At 31.6% G+C, this 18,443-nt stretch overlaps 1 protein-coding gene across 1 annotated transcript in view; it reads left to right on the forward strand.

Moving 5' to 3' along the window:
* The first annotated feature begins 5,066 nt into the window (after nt 1–5,066).
* The window catches only part of LOC139513532 (uncharacterized), a 31,682-nt gene continuing 18,305 nt past the window's right edge, over nt 5,067–18,443 (forward strand). The window contains exon 1 of the mRNA XM_071302133.1: nt 5,067–5,208. The gene's annotated coding sequence lies outside the window, so the exon portion shown is untranslated. The remainder of the gene's footprint in view (nt 5,209–18,443) is intronic.

The raw sequence follows: 18,443 nt of genomic DNA on the forward strand, positions 1-18,443 counted from the left end.
ATCGTTTGATACTGCAATCAACTTTGAAGACTTTTCAAATATTGACTATATAGTACAGAAAACAGATAATATTTTAATACATTCAGGTAATGGAATCTTAAATTCCCCGTAGAAATAGAATGGTCCTCTGGAATATAAGATTTAGAAGAATGTTCCATTTTTGTTAAAAGAGGGACGAAAGATACCAAAGGGACAGTCAAACTCATAAATCTAAAACAAACTGACAACGCCATGGCTACAAATGAAAAAGAAAAAAACAGAAAAACAATAGTACACATGACACAACATAGAAAACTAAAGAATAAATAACACCAACCCCACCAAAAACTAGGGGTGATTTCAGGTGCTCCGGAAGGGTAAGCAGATCCTGCTCCACATCTGGCACCCGTCGTGTTGCTTATGTGATTACAAATCCGGCAAATAGTCTAATTTGGTAGGTCACATTCATGAAAGGGAAGGGGATTGTAGTTACGACGTAAGGAACATATCCGATATCATTTGTGAAACGGTTAGTCCATAACGGTCAACCAACTCGTAATGGCGTCCATAAAATTTACGAAGGGATGATTTCAACTTCACCATTTGGAACTCTTGGTTTAATAGCTTCCTTGTGAGCAGTAACCCTCTATCAAGAAAATCATGATAGGAAATGCAAGCACGGGAATATCGTATCAATTGGGAGATATATACCCCGTATGCAGGTGCTGCTGGAATGTTGCTACTTAGAAATGGAAAGTTCACAATTGGAAAGCTGAAATCGTCTCTTTTGTCGTAAAGTTTTGTTTTCAACCGACCCTCATTGTCAATTTCTAGATGTAAGTCAAGATATGAAGCCGACTTAACTGTATCTGTAGTATCCGTTATCTCCAATTCGATTGGATAGATGCGTTCCACATAGTCACCAAATTTTGAATTGTTTAGTGAAAGAACGTCATCTATATAGCGGAAAGTAGAGTAAAAAGATATTCTTCCTAAGAAGTTCCTGCATGTTAATTGGAAATGGATGAATTTTATATATGTAATCTATTTCCGTATGCAGAAATGATAAAGTGTTTAAACAAGAAATGTCTTGTTTCTCGAAAATACCGCTGGGTTATTTTATCTGCTAATGATATTTTCTTTTGACATCCAGAAAATCGGCATGCAAATTCTCATTACCGTATGAATTTCTAATACAAGGCATAATTTTAAATATAATCGAGTTTTTTTAACTATTGATACCACCCCGTAAACTCATAATGTGAACCTTTTTAAGTGAGTGATCGTAGTGAACGAGCCAAAAGGTCTATATTGTGTCGAGCAGCTGATATTTTATAATATTATATTTGATGAAGATCTGGCAATCAATTTATCGGTTCGTATTTGTGTGTCTTTCGTGACAGAAACAATAGTTTCAATTAAATAAAACTGCTAATACAGCTGTATTTTATGCTAAGGGCATTATGATGTTCGGTTTGTGCATCCGTTCATCCGTCTGTCCGTCCGTCTGTTCGTCCGTCTGTCCAGCTTCAGGTTAAAGGTTTTTGGTCAATGTAGTTTTTGATGAAGACGAAGTGCAATCAACTTGAAAACTTAGTACACATGTTTCCTATGACACGATCTTTCGATTTTAAATGCCATATTAGAGTTATGAACCCATTTGCAAGTTTACTGAATATAGAAAAGGATAGTACGGGGTAGCGTCTGTGTACTATGGAAACATTCTTGTTTTACTACTTTGCAGTGTCACAGACATATTAAATGATATGGATTTTTATTATGTTAAAAAAACACGCTATAAGCTTCATGAGTTCGGAGCGCTTTTCTGAGAATGAGAACACATTCCTCTTTTATTAGACATCTTTTGTTTATTCATGCCACGCATTTTGAATGTTTCTAGCTCACTCCAGTTGTTAAGGTGCCTGATTCTAGGATGTCGTCAACAGTGTTGTAAAGACCATAAGTGTTGTGAAAAACTATAGACCTTTTTAAGTTGAGAATTCTTTGTTGATTACCTTTGTAACTAGTACTACCGCATCACATGCATATGGTGCAGGTCTATATATGAATAAATGAGATGCAAGACATTCTACCCTGTCCAACGAGTGCACCATTTAAAAAAAAGATACAAAGTGTACTGTTTCGTTTATTTCCTGACATTATAAATCTGCTTATTACAAAACAACAGTTCGTATATGGTTATGTCATTGCATGTGAAATAACAGTTAACCTCAGAGTATATGCCCTTTGTTTAACCAATGAATCGGAATTCACGTAATATTTCCTTTCAAATTTAATTTACTTTCTATAATACATGTATATTCTGATTGCATATCAGGCTTTTTTATGCTTTACTTAATTTAATGCATTACGATTGTTGAAGTTCACATTCAATATTCGCATTTTCAAAGAGAATCAAATGACATAAATGTGTCGAATTTCTGCGGTAAATACTGGCGTTAATATTCATTGTGGTGTTTACATTTTATTAATCATTGGAAATCGATTTAATCTCATGCATATTTAAAACCTTTTATAATGGCATTTAAAAAATAAATAAAAATCAAAGATCGTGACTAACTGATGAATCAACTGATTGTATGTATCCACGATGCTATACGCTACAAAAGAATATGAAACGCATAACGAATATTAAATAATTTTAGTACATGTATTTTGAACAAGCATTTTACTGGCATTACAAATATTCAATATTCACAACAAATGTCTTTTCATTTAAAGATTGAGTCAATTCCTTCGTGTTTGACGAATCAAAGTCAGTAGTTTAGCCCATTTCGGAATAGTTCTGGTCATATTAATATAAGTGCCGTGTTTGACCAATCCGCGCTACCGATATTCCTTTTCATCTCCTTGGCAGCTGGTTGAGGGTATGAAGCGGATCTTTACGCTGGTACACACGTTTATACTGTTGGTCCTATAGAAGATCAATCAGTTTCAATGCCAGTGACTTGGAAGGCCATGCCGGTTAGCAAATTGATATACTAGTATTCGGTATAAACGAATTCGTCCATCAAAATACTGCGTCGAAAACGGGACTCCGTTTTGTATGCTCCTGACCCGCTTGATATAACTGTGTAAGACCTACGTAGATTTTTACTCGTATGATGTACATGCACATGATCTCGCTAACATTTTTAACCCCGCCACATTCTGTATGTTTGTGCCTGTCCAAAGTCAGGAGCCTGTAATTCAGTGGTTGTCGTTTGTTGCTGTGTTATATGTTTGTTTTTCGTTCTTTTTTTATACACAAATTATGATGTTAGTTTTAGATTATCTTTTGGATTGTTTTACGTTGGTCATTTTTGGGGCTTTCAAAGCTGACTATGCGGCATTGGATTTACTCATTGTTGAAGGCCGTATTTTGACCTATATTTGTTCAATTTTAGTGTCATTTGGTCTCCTGAAAACAGATGTCTCATAGACAATCATACCTCATCATCTGTGTTATATGTACATAATTTTAGAATGTCACTTTATTTCAAAACACTTAAACACTTATTTTCTTTATTTCATAGCAATACACAAACTTTAGCAAGATTACAAACCTATTCAATACAAAACCTTAGAAAAGGGTATAAACAGATTCAGTGTGTGAACGAGGTAGAAAGCCAATGTGAGTTTGGGCCAACGAACCCACATTCATTCATTAATATCATTTGAACGCCACCGGGTGCGAAATTGTGTGGCACATTAGTGGCCCTCGTTTTGTTTACTCTTTGGTCGGATTGTTGTCTCTTTGGCACATTCCTCATTTCCTGACTCAGTTTTATTGAACAATTTCCAGTGCACGATAGTGGTGTTTTAAAAAAATGATGGACAGTGGATACATGTATATTAAAAGATATTTAATTTTGAAAACAACATTTACCTTTTATTTTACAATACGTTCCACTAAGATACCGACAGATAAAAGAATATATCATTGATCCATATGAATGATTATTGATACAATTCACGAAACTTATCTTTATTTGATTCTAGGTAACACAATCGTGCAAAGAATTTCAAAAGAGTTTTGTGAAATATCTTACTCATAAAGTTTGTCTTGACTCAACTTGGTCTTTTTGTTTTCCTGTAGTTGTTTGGTTTTGTTCACTTAAAAGGAAAAACGTATACATCTTTATTTTGTATCAGCAATATTTATTACTGCATGATATTGATCGTGCATGTCCGTTCAATGTTATTCCAAATGTCTAATATTTCAATCGTCAGAATATACTATTGAAAAAACTACTAGAGCTAGTGAGATTTGATGTGCTTTGAATTAGTACAGAATGATTATTCTTTTACTTTTTCTCTGCATTAAAATGAAGGCGTCAAACCGTTGTTACAAACGAATTCAATGAATGAAAAGAACAACCACAATTTGCCAGTAAAATTAATTTTAGCAAATGACATCGATTTACCAACCATTAGCTATTAATTTCTGTAATTATCACAGCCGAGTAAATTGATTTAACAATTGTTGCTCGCAGTTCAGCACATTAGTGGCAATAAATAATTAATACAAAAAATATGTAGCCGTTACAATTTGCTGTTTGATTTTTATAACAGTTTTGAGGGTTGTCAAACACAGAAGCTTATTGTTGCTGACATGTACATCTCGAGGGAGTTATATGCCTGCAAAACTTACCGTCAATATATTAATGTTTTTACTCTCAGTGTTTGTTTCATGAATGACTTTCAGTTTTTCAAATTTTCATTGGCTAACCAAACAACTATTTTCATATCGATTCATTTCTTTGCAAGGTTCTGAAGGGGTGAGATGAATATGTGTAGCTATTATCAGTATACCTTTTATACTTGAAAACTCTTTAGTTACTTAAGCCTTGATCGTATTAAACAAACATTTTATCTAATAAGACAAATGTTTGCGAAAAAAAGAGACAACATTAATCCTTCATGAAATATCAATTATTACTTTGCATGTTGAAATTTACCCTTTTTATCGGTGAAATTAACATAATAAGTGATGATGGATTTTATCTTACCAATAGCGAGCCTAATGAATATTAACAATCGTTAATGTTACAATACATTTTCATTTGAAGTCCTGAATAATTAATGTCCCAACAAGCCTATACAAAACTCGGGAGACTACAGCAATCTTCCATTTTATCACAACTCCACAGAAACAGGCACCGGAGACGAAGAAACTTTAAATTTTCTATCTGTGAAAAATTAATTTTGACAAACAGCTAAACTGAGGTAAGGTAGTTTATTCAAATTAATAAATTTAATTTGTTTTATTAGATTGCTGTTGCTTATTGATATTTAATTAGGGCTATGACGCTATGTTGATGTAAATTGGAGGTTAATTAAACTTGCATTAAATAGCTTAAAGGAACCTGCTCTAATATCCTTCGAGATATATTTAATTGTTTAGATTATCATTTGAAAACAATAAAATAAAGGTTGTCTGGAAAAAGATCATTCCAACAAAGGAAGAATCGTTTTTCCTCGCTATTGACGACTGTTTTTCAATAGGGAATTAATAGAATTGCATTCTTTTGCATTATGTGTTTCTTGCTCCGTCCGTCAGTGGAATTTACGACTATTGCAAGATTTAGAATTATTCAATATGCAGTTTCCAAATTTGCATGAAATAAATATACAGAAGAGTGATAATGTGGTAAAAAAAGACACTATTTTCGTACCAGATAGTTAAATTCGAATAGTATATATTGAAAAAGTGGTCGGATTGTTTGCGAATGTGATTTCGTTTTTACACATGCATTTTGTTTTATACATTATGTCCATAGAAGATATTTTATTTTCCATACTGATATCGGATTCATTTGATCATATTGGCGCTGGGAATTTATAAAAGTAAAGATAATGATGAAGAAGAGATAAAAGCCGCACACAAATTCTAAACACTCTCACGTATGCTTTTATTCAAAGTTTAAACAATTCAAAATAGGAAAATATTCAAGACTAACGTATAGTTTCAAAACCAGTAGTTAATTATAAGACACATTGCATCAATTAGTGTCGTTTCTATATGTTTTTTCCCATAGTGAATGGGATGGGATTCTGGGGGAAAACCCTTTATCTTTACAACATCCGTTTGAAAAGTAAAATCACCAAAATACTTAACTCCATGGAAAATTCTAAACGGAAAGTCCCTAATCAAATGGCCAAATCAAATGCTCAAACTCATCAAACAAATGGACAACAACTGTCACAATCCTGACTGGGCACAACGGGCACCTTCTTATGTAGAAAATGATGGACCAAACCCAAAACCATAGCTAGCCACACCTCGTATTTATTAAAAATAAATTAAAGTATAATAAATTAAAAGTTTTTGAGACTGAAAAAATTTCATGAAAATGTATTATTTACAAGAGATCTAGAAAGTTTTGGGGAACGATGAACGTATTAATTGTTTATAGATATAGGAAGATGTGGTATGAGTGCCAATGAGACAACTCTCCATCCAAATAACAATTTAGAAAAGTAAACCTTTATAGGTCAATGTACGTTATCGACAAATTGTATATTATCGAAACGGGTTGTTGAAAAAGTTCCATCAAAAATGTTTGATACCTGAAACAAACATAACAAAATTCAAGTTTATTTTCCATATATAAATAAACTCATCATACATACCAGGATTAGAATTTTGTAATTTAGACGCGCGTTATGTCCAACTGCACATACTCTTTCCCATGGTTTGTTATTATAAAACTTTGTAAAAGTTGTACATGTGTCTGATCCTTTTTGTCTCTTTGCTTTAACTTCAGTAAGTTAACTGTTAATGAAATACTTAATTATATGAAATATCAAGGTTTTTTTCTAACTAATGACAAAGAAGATATACCTTTAGTTGGGACAGAATTTCGGAATTTTTGGTTTTCAATACTCGTGAATTTCGTATTAGAAATGGCCATCTAACTGGTGAATATGATGTTAACGAAACGCGCGACTGTCGTACCAGTTAATAAGTATAGATTATAACATGCCCTTTTCCATATTGGCCCTGGTATCATCCCGAGACCCCCATATGGAAAAGACATGTTATAATCTTTTTATCACATATTTAATTTCTGCAGAAAAGAAAAAAAAGGTCAATTATAACAATTTAATGAAAGATAAAAGGTAAAATCTTAAACATTTTATCACAAACGTGTCGTTAAGGACGCAGTGACGTCACGTCATTTAGAATCAGGGCCCAATATCAATATGCTCTTTTTTGCCCCGGGAAATTTTGAGGTTATTGCATATGCAAAACCAGACGTATTCGTAACAAATATGTGATAAACATGGTATCTTTCATAATTCTAAGCAGCAAACAAAATAGTGATAAAGATATAAGTAAGTGATATCATAACACCAATGAATTCTATAGGTAAGTCTCTGATCTGAATTTTACCCTTTCACTGCCAAAAAAAATGCTCTGAAACTTGGTCTTCCTGTCTTACTACCAAAAATACTCTGAATGTGAGTCTTACCATTTTTCTGCCAAAAACTACTCTGAAATTCTATGTTGCTCTTACTATCTTACACAAATCAATTGCTTATAATATCCTGAATGGTAGTCTTACTATTTGTCTCAGTGCCACATCTTTTACTAATTACTATCTTGCAGCAAAATGTGATTCCGAATGTGGGTCTTACTATCATACTGCCAAAAAAAAACTATAAATATTGGTCTTACTATACATTTTACTGCCCAAAACGACATTGAATGTGGGTCTTGCTATTTTACAGCCAAAAACGATTCTAAAAGGAGGTCTTACAGTTGTTTTCCATTCTTTTGATGAGTTTTAGTTTTGAATTTGCCCTTTGCTAAGGGTCTTTCCGATTTTAATTATCCTTGATGTTCGATATTTAAAAAAAGACTTTTTATCGTCTTACTGTTTTTTTATTGTTCCGTAGTTTTCCTCTTATAGGTGATATGGTTCCTTCGGTTTTAGTTTTTCACCCGGATTTATTTAAGTTAAATCGATTAATGGTTATAAAACAGCGGTATACTACTGTTGTCTTTACCTAGTGCTAAAACGATCTTAAAATAGGGATACTATCTTACTTACAAAAAGACTCCAAATGTTAGTTTTACTATATTACTGCACAGATGGTCTTTCCTACTTTGCTACCAAAAAGACTCTAATAGTGAATTTCAGTGTGACTGGTAAAACAATGTTAAAAGAAAAAGTTATTTTACTCTTTAAAGATATGTGTTGCTGTCTTACCGAAAGACACTATAAAGATAGGTGTCACTATTGTTTTGGTAAAACAATCTTAAGACAGGTAAAACTATCTTACTTGTAAATAGACTCGAAAAATATTTGAAATTTTCTGTATAACAGTCTAAAGATAGGAGTTATTATCTTTAAAGTCATTACAGTCTTACTCGCTTACAGCCAAAAGACTGTAAATGTAGGTCCTACTATCTAATTGATGTTTACCTGGGATAACTTCCTCCTGATATCAACGTTTGAAATGAATAAGAAAGCTTAAGGAAAAATCTAGCTTAATATCAAGAGCATCACGTTTTTCATAAGTTTTGTATAACATTTTCATTAAAAAGGAATGAAAGTAATAAACGAACCTAATGTGTCAAATTTAATCTCAGTCGTGCTATATGATTGTTCATGATATTAGATTCTACCGGATCACCCTTAGGCAAATATCTCTCTCAAGGAATGATGACTAAAGTTTGGTGCTTTAACGTCAAGTAGTCAACATTTCCAAGTAAGACTGTAAATGCACAGACATATATGAATCTTTTGTCATATTTATCTTTCTTTTTCGGGGGAAGAAATAGATGATTGTCTGTTTATTCACGATTGAAGTACCAGGTAATAGGTAATGTTTGGAAGGATAATGAATTTTAAACCCAAACCAAACCCACAGTTTTTTTTACTTGCAAGTAGTGTTTACTGTTGTAACTACTTCAATGCCAAGAAAACATTCAAGTTTCGATTTTGTTTTCCAAATTACTGAATGGAAAGTAATGTATATGATATTGCAATGCGAGACACAAACCGCCTTAACACACACAGTAAACCTAAAAAACATATGCTGGTGGAGTTTTAATTCCCCGAGCGTATCACCAGCCCATTCGTCAGCACTTCTGCGCTGACATGAATTATAATTGATATGGTCATATTTATAAATTAACTGTTTACAAAACTTTTAGAAATTTTGGTTCTCAATGCTCTTCAACTTCGTACTGTATTTGGTCTTACTTTTTTGGATACGAGCGTCACTGATAAGTCTTTTGTAGACGAAACGGGCGTCTTTCGTAAATACAAAATTTAATCCTGGTATCTATGATGAGTTAAATGTCTATGATTATTCATATACATGTGCTGTAACAAATTTTGTGTTAGTTGCCAGTATTAAAGTAAACAACGGTGGTACACATATTTATAGGAAGTTGATGCAGGCTAAACAATCTTTCTAAAGGTAAACACATTTTCTGAACTAATCGTTGGCATCTTTTCCTTTTAACAGATCTGACCATTGGCATTCGCATGTATAACTTACGTTCTTGTATTTCGATTTTCTTCGTTATACCTTCTTTTTATTATCGTTAATGTTATATAGAGCTAATTAAACTTTTGAACCTTGTTGCAGAAGGCTTGACTGTGTTTGTTATGTCCTACCTTCCATATATTATTTAAACATATCCTACAATGTTATGTGCGATGATAATCTGATATGTAGACCCAAATCGATTGTTCTTTCCAGGAGCCAACATCATATGCATCGTCTAAAACAATTGAAACCAAAAAGGACATATTCTGTTGGTGAATTATTTGATCAATTTTGAAATATTTGAATGTCATTCAAATGGTGTAAATAAACTCACCATAGATACCAGGACTAAAATTTGTAACAGTGCAACAGAAAGTGTAAAATCTTTAAATTGCATTTTGCCACTTTATTCTTGCAGCATGAATTGGTTGTTGCGAAGTTACGTGTGTAAAATAATGATCACGTGAATAGTTGAAAAGATTTTTTTGTCACATAACAGAAGTGTTGTGAGGAATTGTATGCTTATTTTTTTTTTAACAAAACAATTAATTAATGGTTTTCATTCGCGATTCTGCGTTAGAGCCATGTTGATCTGGCCTTTCGATCTTAGTGCGTAAAGATTTTCAGTAGTTTATGATTGGAATTAACATACATAAATGAAATTCAAAAATAATAAAGCAATAAATTAGGTTGTTAAGTTTGATATTTGCCTTTTTATGCTTCTATTTTAAATATTCGTTTGTATTTTAATGTTATTAGGATACTTGTAATACTTGTACGTCCTGTCATTATTGTTTATGATATACTCGTATTCTTGTCTTCCATTTACGCTTATGTGCTTTGTCTACATGCTTTGTGGTGTTTCTTCGAAAACTTGTTTGCTGCTTGTCTTTCATTTTTGCTATGTTCTTTGTATATATATTGAAGTGTTTAACGACCTTGACTGGCCGTTCAGCCCTTGCACGATCGGTGTTTTTTGTCTAAATGCCTTTTTATGTTTCTTTTTTACTTATGGTAGTAAAAAATCGGTCTAGTTACTTGACTAAATCTGCATATTTGGAGACGGATATGCAATTTAAAGGTTAGACTGTTTAATAATGTGAAGAAAACTTGGTTATTTATTGTATAATACAAATTCTAATGCAACAACGTTTGTAACGTTCATTTTGATTGGATAACGTCACTTATCTACATGGCATCAATTGGCAATTGATGCTATGGAACGTACGCGCAAGCGCAGACGGCATATGCTAGTTTTTAAATACATGTTTTAACGTTGTTTTCTGTCAGTTTCATTAGAATGGAGATAACAATATTGTATTTTAAGCTCCGACGGCATCAATTGGGGATTTGATGGTCGCAAATACTCGTTTACTGTCTCCGCTAACTCGTCGCCAGTAAACTGAATTTGCGACCATCAAATCCCCAATTGATGCCGTCAGAGCTTAAAATACAATACAGTTATCTCCTAAATATTTAAACAAATATATTTTTTTTCGCTTTTAGAATCATTTTTTTCAAATGAGCCATTTAAGGAAAGATAACTCTTTTAGTAAAAAAATTATACTGGACTGATAGGGAAATTTTTTCTTTTTACTTGTAGCTAGAAAACAAGTTCGGTGACACCATTTTTTCTTTTTATTTTCTTATAATATATTACAAAACCTATCTTTTCACAATTTATTTCAAAATTCTATCTCAAAGATTTTTTTTTATGCACACAAATGTGTTTTTCCATGAACAATCTAACCAAATTTAGGCAATTTTCAACGACTCATAGCTTGAAAAATAGCACGGTGACCCATACTTTTTATACTATTTTTGAAAAGAGCAAAGTAAAATCTTCATTTTGGCTAAGTATGAGAAAGTTCTGTCTCAAAAAATATTAACTTATTATCTACCTCATATGACGTGGCTCTGTACTTATACATCCCGTCATTGTGTTATTATACTATGGTAAATTTGTGTATTCTTGTTTTTAATTATTGCTAATATTCTTGGTCTATATTCCATTTTGTGCTTCTTTGTTACATTTATGTATGTTTTTTCAGTGATTAAGATTATAACATGATATTGACTGCTTTTTAGATATTTTGACAAATGATGTCTGTTTGTCTTTTTCACGCATCATTGTCAATATAATGGAATTTGATGCGACTGTCATACAAGTGAGAGGTTTATCTAGCTATAAAACAAGGAACAATCCAACATTTCCTACATAAGAAAAATGCCTGTACCATGTCAGAAAATGACAGTTCTTATCCATTCGTTTGATGTGTTTCAGGTTTTGATTTTGCTATTGTATAAGGGACTTTTCATTTTGAATATTTCTCGGATTTCAGTATTTTTGTGATTTTACTTTTTTTCAGCCATTTGATCAATTCAAAAACAACAAAAAATGTAACCCGAAATCCTTGCCAGTTCTGTAACCGTCAAATTCAAAATAAAATCCTATTGCTTTTCTAAATAATAAAAGTCTTCTCAATATCGAGACTTTTTTATCCTGCTTATATAACGCTTTGGTTTATTTCCTTTGTAAATTATTTACAGATTAACTATGGTAAAAACATCCGATTTCTACATCCTTTCTGGATCGCGTCACCTGATGCTGATGCTTGATTGCCGACCTGATTGTCTTTAATAATCAACAGAGACTTTATAGGCCTAGTTCACACTAAAGCATGGGAGAGTCAATAAAACATATTTGTTTTAATTCCACATTAGGAAATTGATGATTAAATCTCAATTGAACATGCTGATTCTTTATGCTTCACATGGATATCTAGATAACATTGTTATGCTGTTGTTTTAATGCAGTATTTTGTTTTGTTCTGAAGCTTCTGCATAATTATATCCCGTAGTTTGTCTTTTGGGAAAAGCTTTGGAATTTTGAGCTTTTTGTGCATCTTGATTATATTTTGGCAAGTTTTAAACGATGCTCATTTATTTAAAACGAGTAAGTAAAATAGGAAATGAATAAGTAAAGGATAATGTACCTAAACGCCACTTTTTAAATAAAATAAAAAAACCGATGATGGTTGTAATGCATTTAGACACTTACCTATCGATTACAAGTTTTATATTGATCTGGATTATTTCAGGTTTATTGTGTTGGCGGGAAACTCTCCCAATATCATAAAGGACGCGTATATGCAAATAGTTTTTAATCAAAATATTTTTGCAGATGATTCATAATGTAAACATCATGAAATTTTAATGAATTTTTTAAAAGGCCAGAAATTTATATGTAGTTGTTTGCTTTAAATTCGATGCAGTTAAGCGAAGTATCATAGTATAGAATATTTAAGTTGATTCGTTTTCTGTGTATCTACTGAGTTAATGTAAACATCATGACAGTTAGTATAATGCATGATTGGATCCTTTTGTAGTCGTTATCATCAAACTGAAGCGGATTTCAGGATAATGTCATTGTATTCTGCACAAACCATTGAGTATTGTAATGCGACATATCGAACATGTCTATTTTAACATTAAAATGTCCTCTTATTACAGCTAGCATGATAAAAACATGCAATGTCAATAAAGAACACTTTAAATAAACTCATCATAGATACCAAGATTGAAATTTTGTATTTGCGCAAGACGCGCGTTTCCTCTAAAATAGACTCATCAGAGACGCTCGAATAACTAAAAGTTAAAAAGGCAAAAAAAGTCGAAGTTTAAGAGAACTGGGGATCAAAATGTTTTAATAGTTTTGCTAAATACAGATTAAGTAATATATTCTTTAGGTAGAAAAGTCTTAGCATTTAGCAAGTTTTGTAAACAGATAGATAAAAAGATACCTTAAAATGACGACTTTTTTGTTCAAACACATGTTTAAAGATGTTATTTGTTGTTGAGGAGCAAATGTTGGTTGTAGATTTTTTATTGTCATTATACTAGTATGTAAAATATGTATATAAACGGTGTTGATGTAAGCTTGTTGTTAAATTAATCAATATTGTAAAAGAGTGTATGGTGATATTTATAGATGGTTGTCTATCAATGCATAAGTATAAGTACGAAATCAATTTAAAAAAAAGAAACGATTCGCTTTAAGGAAGAAAGTAAAATCACAAAAATACTGATTTTCGAGGGAAATTCAAAATAGAAAGTTCCTAATCAAATGGCAGAAATCAAAATCTCAAACACAGCAAACGAATGTATAACAAATGTCACATTCCTAACTTGGTTCAGGCTTTTTCTAATGTCAAGAATGATGGATTTAACCTGGTTTTATAGCTTGCTAAATCTCTCACTTGTTTGAAAGTCGCATCAAATTCCATTGTACTGAAAATAACGCGCGAACAAAACAAACAAACATGAAAGGTAAATATGTCAAAAGGGGTTCAACAGTCCACATTTTAATATAATTGTAATCGCTATAAAAAGAAACAAACTAACACGTAGCATGTAGTACATGGTTATTTATAGTCAATTTCAACAATTTCAAGTTGCACTGTACTGTTTCAGGAACCTCGGACTCACTTATTGCTTTTCGCTATTCAGGAAATAAGGTTTAAATACAGTTATGTGATTGGTTCTGGTAAATGTATTCACTTATTTTATAGACAAGGGATGATTAAGAGCTTGGCTTGTTGTATAGACACCTGTCTAGTTCTACTCAGACTTATTTTCTTTATTGTCCCTTTGTATCTTCTTTTTAAGTTCTTGCGTTTTTTTTTATCTACGTATATATCATTTTATCTAGCTTATTCATATCCTGCTCTGTCAGGTTAAAATCATTCTAACATTTGCAGAGAAAAGTCGCTTTAACTATACCATATAATGCCAATCAATTATTTCAATAAATCACACCACTCTAAAACTAACCCAAAAAGTAATTAGGTATTCCCGTAAATTGATTACCAAGAATCGCAATCAGCCAAAGATGCAATATTCCATTGTGTAATATTAATCTAAGAAAAACTAGGATGGGGTTGTCATTAGGTGTCAGTGGTTCAATCTTTCATCATAAGGAAGTAAAAGCATATCATGGAGTGTTGGGTAAAAGCTTTTAATATAATTAAGTAATCATATAATCTTCATCTTATATCGTAAACGTCGGGATAAATAAGCATAAAAGTATGAAGATCAATCCCAACACATATGCAAATCGATCTTTATAATATATATTTCTATCGCCTATTATATACGGGTATTTGTCGACATATTGAACACATTGTAATTAAAAGCACCTCAAATATTATGATGCAATGCAACATACAACAGCGCTTGACAGAGAAAAAACAAATGAAAAGTATCAAACTTTCTAAATGAAAACAGTAGAATTTTTTATTTTGAACAATTGATAATCTTCAATTTCATTAATCGATACCTAAGCAGAAAGGCTTTATGTTTTGTAGAAGGAATGTTTTTGGTCATTTGTATTATGCAGATTCATTTTGTGACACCGTCATTTGATGTTGTTTGCTTGTATATTTTAACGTTTTTGAACTCAGAATACTATATTATTTCTCAAATTCATGCATTCGTTAAATTTAAAATTCTCGTTAAATTTAAAATTCAACTATTGGTTCTGTCTGCTATCAATGCACCAGCAGTTTGGTTGTACTCACTACGTATATATGCTTTTTTTTTCAATTTAATGCCTCGTGCATTTCATCCTCACTTAACGATTTGACGCATTTGGTTTGCATTACACAACATTAACAGTAAATTCTATCTAAATTTGTGATTGAAAATGTAGATTAATAGAGCTCTATTTGTGTATATAATAATGCATGAACCTTTCATAAAAAAAACAAAACAAATACAGATATTGTTAAATAGTTCATAATATTACGAGACGTTCCGTTATTGTGAAATATCATATGCCATTATTTCGTTGATGCGTGTACTTGTTACTACTTTTATAGGTTTTAAAAAATGTCATATAGATACCATAATCAATAATTGTAAACAATATTAACGACAGTAAATTATTCAAATGAATTTCAAAAATAATTTAATAGTTCCCATGACTGTTTGTGACAATGCAAGCTAATGTGAAAACAAGAAAGTCCGTGTATGTATAGTGGTTTTTTTTCAACAGAAGAAGATGTAAATATTTATGAGTCTAACGTAATGGAGCTGATAGAATTACTAGAAAACACTAAAATTCATAACAAGTCAATTGAAATATAGCAAATAATTCGATGGAAAGTGTAGTCATGACGTGTCATTTAAAACATAAATTAAAATTTGTAGATCATGGAGCTGTTTTTTTTTTTTTTGGTAAAGATTAAATTCTGAAAAAGAAATGAAATGTGTCTAAAACATTGAATAATTTTAATAAAATAGAAAAAAATGGGAAAGTCGTATTTGTTTGCTTCAAAATAACAATAGAAGAACATATTGTTAGTCATTTGTAAAAACTGAATTATCAAAGTATTTACATTCACCCTTAAAACAAACTTTGTTAGATTAAGTTACATCTACACCTTTCTGGCTTTGTTAAAAAGTAGTATACTGAAATAAAATAATTTCGATTTTTTCTTAAATTGAAAGACCTATAAATAATTGAAAAATGCATCACAACTTGCCTATTATATAAACAAAATCCGGAATAATCGTTTGTCATCATTTTTTTGTATCAACATGACGAAAAACGAACGTATATTTGTTACATATCATATCATTGCTATTAATAAAATGAGAGACGATACCGACAAACTCAGTAATCGACATACCATTCAACCAATCCCTAAAACGACAAAAAAAAAAAACCAATGATAACAAAACACTTATCAGAATACCAAAGATTTAGCATCACAAACCGCATCAACTAAATACTTGAAGTGTACTATGGTACTCTGGATGTGTAAAACGTTCCTTCAATACAAGTGACATAAGCCAGTTGTGTTATTTGTTAACAATACTCTGAATAGTTGCAATCGGTTACTTCACAAACTTGAAAATCAAAATTGTTGTTACGACAAGAGAAGATTACTGTGGTCAGTTGTGAAACTAATATGCCACAGCGGTGAACCAAGTCATTGCGTCTGCGTACATAAGAAGATATTTATAACAATTTTACAATTTGAAATAGAATTGAGAATGTAAAAGCCAATGGTGGATATGTCAAAAGAGACAAAACACCCGATGTAATAATCCTGATACAGTAACTACCTTTTGTGTCAGAAGTCGGAAATGCCAACTTACAAGTGAGAAATATCAAGTTGTAACTGAGACATGTCAAGTTGGAAGTGAGAAATGTCAAGTTGGAACTGGGATATGTCAACTTAGGAGTGCGAAATTTCATGTTGGAATTGAGATATGTCAAGTTGGAACTGAGATATGTCAACTCAGAAGTGAGATACGTCAAGTTGGAACTGAGATATGTCAAGTTGGAACTGATATATGCCAGGTTGGAAGTGAGAAATGTTAAGTTGAAAGTGAGTACCGTCAAGTTAGAACTGAGATATGTCAGGTTGGAATGGAATCATGTTTAGTCGAAACTAAGAAATATCAAGGTGAATCTGAGAAATGTCAAGTTGGATCGAAACAATAACGTAAAATTGAAAATGATAAAAAGTCAGAACTAAGAAAAATAATGATGAAACTCAGGAATTGCAACAAAAGTAAAAATGACACAACAGAGTGTTAATACTGATCGTTTATAGAAAAACCATAGCATCGTATTAGATAGTCCCATCCACTACAATTTTCTCTCTCTCGTGTGTACAACAATACGAGTGATTACATGAATTTTGCAGTCACGGTATAGGTGTTTATTTGTGTCTTTGTTAGGGCTGCTGTTATTTCTTTGAATGAATTGTATATTACACTTATTATAGAGTTTCAGTAAATTGGATTTCTTCTTGTCTCATAATGAAAATATTTGTTGTATTACCATCGTAGAACAGAAAAATATAGGACAGACTGATTGGAGTTATGTCTAAACATGAAAAAAGTATCATGTGAAAATTTCTAAAAATATAAAGGAAAAACAAAAGTCAAAAGGAACTGATAACATCTATAAAAGATGCAAAGATGCTATTACATGCTAGACAGTTTAATTTATCCGACATATATACGATTTAAAATATTTATATGATGCTGTGGTATAATATGTTTATTTCATTAAAATCTATATCTGAAATGATATCATGGTTTGAAAACATTTGTCAGGGATTATATAATATGTACTGTACTGGGTATATAGTAATAGAGAATAAATGAGCTTTATGTAGATATCAAACACTTGGATGCCGAATAATTTATGTAAATACTTTCCATCAGATTAATATTTATTCTTTATAATAAAAACAGGAATTCAATATTATGATTGAATTTAAAATCTTACTATTTAAGAACAACAAAAGTGGCAAAGTTTTTTTTTGTCAAATTGGTAACTGAGAAAATGGTCTTTCCCTAAATTAGTTCTGTGAATTAAATACCATTATTAGTTACTTTATATTGAAAACAATAAACAAGTTTTATATACCTAGCAGATTATGTGAACATTTCATACAAACAACTCCTTGCTTACTTAAAAAGGTATATCCGGCAGAAGATTCTGTATCAAAAGCCGACTAGAATGCTTAACACGTTTATACAGGATAACTAAAGTTTCATTCCAAATGGAAGCAGATAATTCATTATATACAAACAATCAGCAAGGCATATAATCGATGATATTTAGTCTTCAACTCGTCAACTAGTTGCAATGTGAGAATGTTTTCAGGATTAATTGACCATAAATAAGTTACAATCTAAAACTAATGGTGGGATATTTGAATTTCTTTTGCAATTTCTTTATATTCGAATGCATTATGCGATGTTGAGTATTAACATTTACACAACATTCACTATTGTCTGAGTTTGACTTACTTGCAATGCAAATACTAGTAGGCCAATCACTGGTCTATACAAACATGAAAACAATTTTTAGTAACAATAAACCAACTTCACTTGTATACGGGCTTTACATTTCCAAACTCATTACAAAT

This window comes from Mytilus edulis, chromosome 2, assembly GCF_963676685.1.
Source record: "Mytilus edulis chromosome 2, xbMytEdul2.2, whole genome shotgun sequence".
Lineage (NCBI taxonomy): Eukaryota > Metazoa > Mollusca > Bivalvia > Mytilida > Mytilidae > Mytilus > Mytilus edulis.